The sequence below is a fragment of the Diadema antillarum genome, unplaced genomic scaffold (assembly GCF_040938485.1).
Source record: "Diadema antillarum isolate AM-2024a unplaced genomic scaffold, OU_Dant_1.0 seq00000565_RagTag, whole genome shotgun sequence".
Classification (NCBI taxonomy): domain Eukaryota; kingdom Metazoa; phylum Echinodermata; class Echinoidea; order Diadematoida; family Diadematidae; genus Diadema; species Diadema antillarum.
Window position 1 is genome coordinate 1,260,663 of NW_027271504.1, and position 9,373 is coordinate 1,270,035.

Sequence of the window (9,373 nt, forward strand, 5' to 3'; positions counted from 1 at the left end):
CATTTTGACATAAAATCTATTTTTTTCACACTAATAATGATATCTGGTGGCAATGACCCGTTTATGAATATCGGTAAAATACTTTTTGAGATATATCCGAAAATGCTAGGGGGAAATTTCCTTTTTTGGTTGAGTGTATATACGTGTACATGTTGTGGCATAGTGTATAGATCAACCAAAATTTACCTCATTTAGATTTAAAAGAGAAAAGGAAGATGAATTGGTTTGATGGGAAACAGAATTTCATCGATTTCCTTTCAGTTTCGTGCTCCTACGTAAGTAATAGTCGATGGGAACTCTCGGTATTGATTGGCGTAGCATTCAATATTTCGATCTCTATAATCACATAGAAAGGGAACAGAAAGCACAATGTCGTTCAATCGAGCCGGCATGCGCACATGGAGGCGCGGAAGAATAATCATTGTTTCTGTTGACGTCATAATGGTAATGGCTACTCTTTTAATCAGAGAGAATAATTACGACTAGAATAATGGGATGAGATGGGCGTGCGAGAAGAAACGCAAAACGCGAAACAGTTTGAAGATAATTATGTCAGACAAGGAGGATAAGTAGAAACAAGCGCTTGTTATATATATGAACATGCGACAGGATAGAGAGAAACATAGCACACACAGTGGAAGAGAAATCGAACATTTTGAGAGAAGAGAGAGGGTGGAAAGAGTATATTGCGAGAGGAGGAGGGATAGATAGAACAGAAAGTGAGGGATAGATAGAAGAGAACGTGAGGGAGATGGAGGGAGAAAAGCAGCTAATGTGCCAAATAGACCACCCAGGGACCAACAAATAAAGGCATGAGGACACATCGCTGACTTCATTAAGAATGTAACTGTAGCTCTATTAGAGGGTGGGATTGTTCTTTATCTATACGGTCGTCTGGAGGATATTGATAAAGATCTAAAATGTTTCTGTTATAGAAGTGAGCATTATTACAGGCGCATATTACAGGGCTCTTGTCAAACGTATCTGAAGCATACAATTATCTACCTACAAAATGTTGATTCAGTCCACATCTGCTTGAGATTGAAATCATCAACTAGGAGATAATTACCTCTTTACCCCCCCCCCCCAATGTGGCTCCATTGCAATCATCCTTTTTCCCCTTCCTCCCCCATCCTTCTCCACCTTTCTCCTGCTCCTGCTCCTCCCCTTCTCCCCTCCCCAATCACCTCCTCTCGTATCATTTTGACTGCCATCCCTGTTCCTCACACAAACGAGTGAAATAAATGATAAATGACGTAATCAAGATAATGTTGGCTCGGTCACCAAGTGTAAAAACACTATTATCATCAGAGTGCAGTATGACAAAATGTCAAACATCTGAATGATGGTGATAAATGTTTAATGACAGTCATTTGAGGTTTACAACACGCGCAGGGCGTGAAGAGTGCCATAAAGTTACGTCAATTATATAAGAATATTGGGAGCAGAGGGATAAAATTAATTCTCTAAATAGATGGTGACAGTATGGCCGAACGGGATAAAAGGGGAAAAACCCCATGAAAGAAATGGGAAGTGACGGGGCTCGAACCATCGTTAACTGTATGCATGGCATCAAGGCACAATGCACAGAGGGAATCAGCGGCGAGGCCACTGTGTAGCATGGATGGGCCGCGACACCGTTGTCTTCGGCTCGCTGGGGACTCGACGCTTTGGCGCCTGAAGGTTTATCACACTATAAACATGGATGCCATTGTGTGCTCGCAATACAATGTGGCATACATACAATAACTCACTATACGACATCAATAAGCGATAATTATAAGCTGTGGTACTCATCGGGAGGTTGTTTTTTTTTTTGACCGATAAAATCCATTTTTCTTTTGTTCTTAAGAAATTGATTTTTGCTTCGACCATGACATAATGGAATTTGATCACAATGACTGAGCTCCTATTGTACGTGAGCGACGCATACTTTTAATTCGATGAGAAAATTATTTTGTCCACAGGCAGTTTCCCATGTCATCATTGATAATGATGAATTTTGTAGAAACAACTTTTGATCAAAATTTTAAAGAATATGTAAGAACAATGATAATGCATAGAGTACAATGTTCACGTCAAAGTGACATGCACAATACAGGCTTGGCAATATAAGTGACTTATTGTAGTGTCGAGAAAATTGACTACGTAATGGAAGTAATTATGAGCAATTTGGAACGTATGCAAGATACAGTCAATTATAAATACCGTGCACGGCCAAAATGAGTCTTCCGGAAAGATGATTTTCAGACTTTTGCATTTGAACATCTAGAAATTGGTTATACAGGGCACAGAGTTTCAGAATTCATAGTGATTGGGATATAAGGAATAAGAATGTTTTCAAAAGTCATTACAAATCACAATGAACGAGGATGATGATATACTGAGTAGCAGCTTCATATAAGAATGCATATGATTGGGTTCTCAAGGAAGCAGAACAAGAGAAGAAGACATGCATGTAAGCAAGTGGTATTGTAATGAGAGTACATTGCTACATTACTGCAATATTATGATCATCAGTTTAGTTTGGAAATATGCCACGATACACATCGAATCTATCTCAATTCATAACACTATAAATGATGTCTACCCGTCGCTTTTGCCAGTGTCATAATTAGATCTGTTTAATAACCGCGGGTGCGACGGGAAAACGCCACACCCGTGTATTTCGCCGTGCTGTCGTGCATACGCGAGCACGGCAAGTGGTGGCGCACGTGCAGGTGCAACACATGACTACCGTGGCGCATCAATACGTCGCACGTACGTAAGTTTCTGATGGTATATGGGGCAGTGATAGATTAAGTTCGCGGCTGAGAGTGCCCAGGAGACTGTTTTCCAAAGGGACGTTCTACAAAAGTTGTCTCTTTTTTTTTTAAACTGTGACCATCGCTGCATCTTCTCTATTAGCGCACGGGGGACGTTCGTCGTTTAATACACGTATGATTCGAAGCTACATCTATGACAATGTCATCTGATTTGATATGGGAATGTTATTATGTACAATAAAGATTTGAGTTCAAGTTTTATAATGTACTATGACTGTGTTGGGGTGTGTGCGTGTGTGTTCACTTACTGCAACGGAGATAATTATTATACCTGTTGATAACATCTCAGTGTCAGACGTATTACAGCAGCAAACATGCAATGACTACTGACGATGTTCAGAGCTGGCCTACTGCTATAATAAGATAATTATGTGAACAGGGAACTTCTGTTCTTTTGTATCGACCAATTCTATATTGATAAAAGATAACATAAGTAGGTAATAGACGAGATAAGAATAACAGTCCGTAGGGAACACTTGCTGAAAGACAGTACCGAAGAGAATAAAATAGACATATAGGCAACTACAGGAACATACAATCGCAGCGATGTAAATGAAAGGCAGTATATAATTATTCCCCAAACCTTATTTCCACAGATTTAGCAGCACGTGGTGCGCCATGTATAAATCTCGCGTTAAGGATACAAATTGATTTCAATATTACTATCTCTCTATGAGTATCTTTCTCTTTCTCTATGTTTGAGCAAACAGTTAAGGGCAATTAAAACTTCCTATGATTGGCCCATCTCTATACCCAGGCAAATCGCGAGTTTCTCATGGAATCGATAAATCCACAAGCATTTTAGACATAATATAGTAGTTAAGTACTCACACATAAACAAATAGGCCTATATATATATATATATATATATATATACATATAATACGCGAGTCTATATAGATAGATAGATAGATAGATAGATAGATAGATAGATAGATAGATAGATAGATAACAGTACGTGTCGATCGTTGTGTACAAGCTTACACATTAAAAGCAATTTGGCTATTATTGAGCGAACACTTATTCTTACATAGACAAAAAATATATGCTAGATCCCTCTTTCAGCAAGAGAACAAGGGAAAGTTGTTGACAAAGTGGGGGCGAAGGGGATAGAAGGTTCATGAGAACAGGAATGTACGGAACTGGAATTCCCGATCCGCGCGGAGAACACGACTCGTGCGGTCGTAAGTCTGAAAGGGGTGGGGTTGGGTGCGGGAATCTTAGAATCTGCTTAGAGGATCTCTAATGGTAACTAGGGGAAACTTCCTCACAGATGAAATTTAATCAATGCATCATTCACACACTTAGTAGACTAAATGGTATCTGAAGTATGATGTATTTTGAGTTTTATTTTCTGTCTATTCCGTCCCTGCTTTCGTTCTTGTCCTTGTCATAGTCCTTTTTTTTTCATTTTCTGATTATTTCGCCTGACATCAGGATATCAAAATGTTCATACATGGAGTCCTTGACGGATCTTGAGATGCCCTCACCTTCCCATAGAGTAATTCACAAATTTTACAAGCTATGTTTTTCTTGTTTTTTTTCCATGTAGAGTTACAAATTAGGATTGTATTGCTTACTTGTTTATTTATCCAAACCAAAGTTGATATCATTATGATATTGTATTCATGTTTTGTCGACACTTACATGACTCAAAGTTCCTTTAAATATCATGTACTCAATTAAGCGTTATGTATATTACTTTGTATTACTTTATATGGAAATAAAATCATTTTGAATTGAATTGAATTGTTGTAGTTTAAAGAAAGAAGAGAGAGGAAAAAATAGGGCCCTAAAAATGATGTATGGATAAGGAAAAGTTACAACTCTTCGGAACATTGGCTAGGATTCATGAGACTGGCCGGCAAACTCAATGGAGGGAACAGGGTTTACATGACATTACAAACAAAGACAAAGGAAATCCAGCATTTCATTGATATAAGTTGTGGACCCTAAAGGCCCTTGTATATCTGTTTCATTTAAAGGAGACCTCCTAATGATTTTCAGATTTTTACATTTGAACAACTATAAAATTAATTATGCTGAGGACAGAGTTTCAGAATTTATGATAATCGGAATAAGGAATAAGAATATTTTCGAAATCTATAACAAATTGTCATAAACAAGGATGATGACATGGCAGGGTCGCCATAAGAATGCTTGAGTTGGGGCTCAAGGAAGCAGAACAAAAGGAGAAGGCGTGCATAGATTATACACAGGTGAACTCATAAGCAAGCAGTATATATTGTATTGGAATTACACTGCTACATTTCTGAAATATGTGAGCCTCCTATGTCATCATCCTTGTTCAGTGTGATTTGTTTAAGAATTTTCAAAGTATTGTTTCTCTGCTCAAGAACCACAATAAATTCCACAAATCTATACATGGAGCTATTGATTTATGTACTACATGATGTGAAATTATGAAAATCGTCTGGAATGCCCTTTAAGCATAGTTTTCAGTATACTGTAGTATCTAATTACACATCAGGGCATCAGTGCGAATACAATTTTCAAGTGGCGGCTCGAACCCTGCGATGGCACCTAAGTCCATCGGTAAAGCACTTGCTCCACAACACTCTCCTCTCTACCGAACCATTTACGCGTGGATATAAACACCTGTCGGAAACTGGAGGATGATAAGTGGTGGGATTTCAGTGTGTGTAAGCCCATGAACTGGAATCCTTGACTATTATAATGCAGCCAAGGGAGTTGAGTTAGTGCAAGAAAGATTGAGTCACACAGAGACTTGAACATTGACATGCTCTTAAGCGCTTTAGCACTTGTTAGTACCTGAATGTACATGGATTGTAGGAACACACAGTGCATATATTACATAAAACGCACTTCCATGAATTATTATATAATGCATAATTATATCTCTTGTCGTTAGTGAACGTTCATTATATTAACTTTGTCAACAATAGCTGCTGGCAAAATTCAAAACGACTGAAGTCGCGGATTCCAGTACGTGGTGTATTGGATTTTTGTTAAGCATCCTAAATTCGGAACGATGTATTTCAATATTGTAATTGCATGCTGAGAAACGTTTTTTTTTTCTCTCTCTCTCTCCCCCCCCCCTCTCTCTCTCTCTCTCTCTCTCTCTCTTTCACACACACACACACACACACACACACATACACTTAAACGCATAAAATCAATCAATGTACTCGGTAACACTATACATGGATAGAGGGTGATAAATTCAAAACATTTCAGGACTGAAATTTTGCACAGAAGGCCATTGATGTGTTGATGCCAACACAATGACATTGAACTATAATGCATCGTCGAAAACGCTTTTATCCAAATTGATTTTCTCTTTCCCTCCCCACCCCCGTCTTTTTTCTCTTGTAAATTTCGTCTGCAAACTGAAGTTCTGCCGATGCTTGTGGACAGCATAGCGTGTTGACACTGGCTCACGTCACATTGTCATTCTGCGAGCGGATGAGCCGAACCTATAGTTGGTTGTTATCAGCGCCCGTCGCAAACAATATTTGATTAGCGGTTTGGCGCCATTTCCTAGCCGTCTGCATGGTCACCGGCTATCCGACAGTGGCCCAACACAACACATTGCGTGCATTACGCGATATTGGGTAACATGCGTCCCTTTTGCAGGGTTTCCATTCTCCAATTTCCAAGGGAAGTGATGGTACTTTGTCGCTGCCAGGACTGCCCACATTATTTGATGCTGATTTTTATCAGCAGAGTTAATTTTGAAATCCATAGACTCGAGTTAAGTTCAGATATATTCTGCTAAAAAAATACAGCTTCTGAAAAGAAATACAGGAAATGAAATAAACCGGGATATCTTTAATCATATCTTTAAGAACATTCCTTGTTATGCTACAAGTGAGGTATCACTGGAAATGTTTTATTTTGCTATATCTAATGAAGGACTTAAAATGTTTTGAAATGGCGCCTAGCCTACTTTGCGATAAAACTCAACATGTGTTTAAAGATATTACACACATAATAGCAACAAAAAAAGAAAGAAAAAGGCTTGATTCCGAAGGCAAACCAAAAGCTTGATGATTAGTGTAAAGATAACAAGTATACGATCAAGAAAATTGACTATAGGCCATTAGCATTAATTAGGTTTCACGAAACGCTTGATTCGTTGTAACTAAGTCAAAATGACCTATTTTGGAGCTCTACATGGAAGAGCCTATAAATCGCCTGAACGTGTAAGAGGTCTGCAATATTCCGTCAATACAGACAGGTACACACACACACACACACACACACACACACACACACACACACACACACACACACACACACATATATATATATATATATATATATATATATATATATATATATACACATACATACATACACACTAATACACATGTAACACATGAAATATGTAAGGAGAAAATAATATAAAACTATACGGAGAGGTAGATTTAGGATCGAACGATTCTATCGGTTGGAAACGAGGAATAAGATATCTCTTAACAAGCTATACGTTTAAAAACGAAAAGCTGTCATTGAACCATTTCTAACATTGGCAGATTGATTAGTCACATTTCTCGTAATAATTTTGATAACAAAGCTCATACCAGTATAATGGAAATAAAATGCTGTCCTTACAAAAGGAAATACGCATCCTGATAACAGATAGGGGCTTTGGCACCTCTTCAATATATTATAAAACGGTTCAACAGATCTTATGTTTGACTTCATTTTATTTTCAGTCTTCGTAATGCATATTTAAACATGATTCTGGCAATCTGCAAACAAAATGGAGCCTTTCCCCGTGAAATTGCGAAAATGCAATTATCACTGTCTGCTGGTACTTTTGAAAGCGGCCTTAATAATTTAGTAGATTCTGATATAACAGGACTAATTGGAGAGCCTCAAATGGTCAGGCTCAGTTGGTGTAAACTTTTCTTGTCTGTAAATGTTTAATATTTCCATAGACAACAGCTCCATATAGTATCTTATAATATTCAATCGTGAAAACAAACCATATTGACGGACAATATTGAAATAGCCAATGAATTATAAAATGAATACATAATTCAATTTCAATTGAGTCTATTTCCATCTTCTACAAAACACAATGAAAGAGAATTACAAATGATCTTCAGTATACGCATTGCTCGACTGTAAAATGAAACGTAAAAATGATTCGCAAATTGAAAATATGTTACATATTTTCGAACCAAACTTTCACATTATCTATATTCTGAGAAAAACAAAAACATAATGAGGGGTCTACTAAAGAGCAGTATGCATAGAGAGAGTTGAACCAAACTATCGCAATATATATGTTCTGAGAGAGAAAAAAAAGAGAAAAGATATCATTGCCTAACTCTATATCCATTTGCTATCAGAAGATACTCGTAAAATGATTCGTGTCTCAGAAACATGATGGAGTCGAAAATATGTGGGAGTGCAAATCATTATTGTAATTAAACATGCTTTGTCCCAGCTTAAAAAAAGCAAAAATCTGTGATCTTTAAAATTTTTTGTTTGGAGAATCATAGTTGATCTGAATTGGAACATAACAAGTTGATATAACTGCTGTTACGTTATGTTAGGAAAGTAGACGCATTTCCAGCATAATTATGTATTTATATATACAATCCCATAGGGCCTCAGCGTATCGACATAATATCACTGATCCCACATTCCCTGGTGTATTGTGTTACACATTGTATTGTATTGTATTGTATTGTACACTATTATGTGGAGCAGTAGTAGTAGTAGTAGTAGTAGTTGTTGTTGTTGTTGTGGTGGTGGTGGTGGTGGTGGTTGTTGTTGTTGTTGTTGTTGTTGTTATTATTGTTTTACTTGCCTTCTTCTTGCATTCTTCCCTGTCGATCTTGTTGTGTTGCACATACACTTTTCTTTATGGTGACAATAACAATAATATATACTTTTTTTTATAGTGCATTTCCAATAAACAGATCAATGCGTCTTTACAGGACATGCATGAGCAATTCCCAGAGACCGTGTTTTGTAATACATTGTATATCTTCTCTGATGGAGGGAGTATGCATATTCAAAAGTGATGATCAAAATAATGCAATCAGCAAAGTGGTCGGTCGCGTGTGATTATCACTACCATGACAATATACCACGACATATATCATTCATGGTCTTGGCTTTTGTAGCGAGGCAAATCTAATGAAATACTTGCATCCAGGCCAGCGGTCAATATCATGATTATAGTCACTCATCTATTAATTAAAAAAAAACACAAAAACACACACCAAAAAGCCGAAAAGCGACCTTTTGTTGATAGTCGATGTACCTGTCCTCATTTGTGCTTTATATAGAGCAGCTCGTTGTTGTGAGAATAAAAGGCGGGTTGATGGGAAACCGGTATTAAAAATCATCAAAAACGAGAACACACACACACACACACACACACACACACACACACACACACACAGAGAGGAAGTATCATATTAATCACAATTGTTCAAAACACCTCGGTTATTTGCTACATTAACACATGATAGCCCCATCCCCCCAAAAAACACAACAAACAAACAAACAAACAAACAAATAAATAAACGAAACAGTTTAGT